This window comes from Marmota marmota, unplaced genomic scaffold, assembly GCF_001458135.2.
Source record: "Marmota marmota marmota unplaced genomic scaffold, marMar, whole genome shotgun sequence".
NCBI lineage: Eukaryota > Metazoa > Chordata > Mammalia > Rodentia > Sciuridae > Marmota > Marmota marmota.
In genome coordinates this window covers 12,611,062-12,613,338 of record NW_026000242.1, presented here as the reverse complement: position 1 = coordinate 12,613,338, position 2,277 = coordinate 12,611,062, and the positions used below count along the sequence as shown (strand labels likewise).

Genomic DNA, 2,277 nt, shown 5'->3' with positions numbered 1-2,277 from the left:
ATCTAGGAGTGGTAAATTAAACCAATATAAACTTGCCAAAGCTAATGTAGAAGGTGTTTGTTTTCAATATTCTTCTTAGTTTCTTTCTAATCACCAACTTCACCTCCACTCCTTAGAGTTCCTTCCCCATCTCCTTGATCACCAAAAGCATAGAAGTTAAAACAGTAAACAACTCCCCTGAAAGGTGCCTTCCTGGTGCTGTCTAAAACAAATGCAATCTTCTGTTTGGGCATTTTAAACACCACAAGCATTCTTACTTAGATTAAATCATGGGTCTCCCTGGTCTCCAGGCATGCCTAGACATGAACCATAAAGGCGACAAGATCCTTGGAGTTTCTTTAGTAACTGCAGGCCAAGTCAACAGCAACCCTATGAACAAGCATTCTTTTCTTCAAACAAAACTAGGCCACACACATTTTTTGATGTATTTCACTTTTTTAATTATACTACACACAAAATAAGTACATTTTAAAAAATTTAGTACACAATGGATCTTGATGACTTTTACATAAATTTTCTTTATTGATTATCTTTGAAGAAAAGTTTCTAATTTTCAAGGCATCTAACACAATCATCACCTTGGATGACGACAATCCAGCTCAGGTAAGATTCCTTAAAATGCAACTAATAATTTAAACTAAAAATAAATCAGGAAGAAACATTACATATAGTATTATGTAAAAACGACTAATAATTTGAAGAAACAGAACTGTTTCTATGACTATTCTCATGAAAGTTTTAGGTATGCATATTGTTAATGGAATGAGGGCTGTTTCATTCCTACTTTCATTTATATATATATTTTAAATAAGTATGAAGTGATTTGTTTAATGTGTGCTACAACATTGTGCATCTCCCAAATATGGGATGAATGAATACAAAAGTCATCTGCAAGTGATCTTTTACAATTTAATTTTATAATTTTTACAATTAACATTTTCTACTTCACTTTGATTTCTTACTCTTCACAAAACAAAGTATGCTTTTGGCAAAAAAAAAAAAAAAGATGTCTTTAATAGTCAAAGATAATGTTATAACCTTCTCAAACTCATCCTTGGGAAGTTCTTGTTTTAATAGTTTTAGTTTGGAATTTGTGTCTAATAGTCTAGATTGCCTGTCCCTATTCGTGTTACTAGTGGCATCTATGAGCCCATTTGCTGGTTTTAGGAATCGATCTACAGCTGGCTAGAAATTTCCTTTGTGGAAAATAATTAAGAATTAAGCCTTCAGGGTCAACAATGATTGCTCTATACTGCGTGCAACCACATTCTAGTGGGACTACTTCCAATCGAGTTCTACCATGTGTCTAATCACAATATTTTTTTTCCTCTCCCTTCTCACTCATTAAAGGAAAAAAGGGGGAAAACATCTAAAGGAAAAAATTATTAGTAGATACCACCCAGAAATCCTCTCTGTCCCCTTTCCTGACCTATCCCACGCTCAAACACATCCACACCATTAGATGTGAAACTGCAAGAACAGGCAAACAAAACTGTCACTAGACAGTTTCTCTGGCCTCTGCAGACTTCACCCTGAATACCCAAATTTACTCTTGCTCCCAGGACCTACTCAAATCTGACCTCCTCCATGAACATTCTCGTTACAGTTCTCTTGGTGCCTCCCTTTCTATTTCTATTAGTAACGTCTATCTAGTTTAGTAATTTATTGTATACTGTCTTGAATGGCAAATAATGTGTGTTCACTTTGTGTCACCACCTAGCCTAAGGTGGAGGATAAAACAAATGCTGAACATGTAACAAGTATTTAAACAAGTATGTGCTAGTAGTTCTGCCTGAGGCTGACCTTGAGGAGTACAAAACTTAGGCTTTGATCCCAAAAGGACCACACTTTGATCTAAGGAGCTGGCTGGGTAGCTATTGACTAGAAAATGGAGCCCTCACTTCACTGCATGGCCCTCTAAGAATACAGCCCAAATCCCCAGAGTTAAGCAAGGGTGCAGATGGCCACCTCAAACATAATTCTCCTGCTTGTCAGGGGACACTCAGGCCTACCTTCGTTTGGAAAACTCAAGCCTACACTCTGAGGTACCTGGGAAGCTGTTTTCTCAGATCATAATGGGCATGAAAACTGGGTGGGCTTGTGGAACTTTGGGGGGAACGGGGAAAGAAGGAGCTCTTTGCCCTTACAGCTACACCAGGAAGGGAAACTCATCAAGAATCTGTGCTTCCACCTCCTCCATCTCCCCGAGGCCCCCATAGGGGCCGCCCACAGCCCCAACTCTCAGCCTCCTCCCCTCCCCCACTCCTCCCCACACCT

General features: G+C 38.7%; 1 protein-coding gene across 3 annotated transcripts in view; it reads left to right on the top strand.

Moving 5' to 3' along the window:
- The first annotated feature begins 238 nt into the window (after nt 1-238).
- Hoatz (HOATZ cilia and flagella associated protein) overlaps nt 239-2,277 on the top strand; it is a 36,654-nt gene continuing 34,615 nt past the window's right edge. Inside the window, exon 1 of one of the 3 annotated variants that reach the window (XM_048795674.1) lies at nt 239-603. The gene's annotated coding sequence lies outside the window, so the exon portion shown is untranslated. The remainder of the gene's footprint in view (nt 604-2,277) is intronic. The other 2 variants (XM_048795673.1, XM_048795675.1) reach the window with 2 other exon arrangements.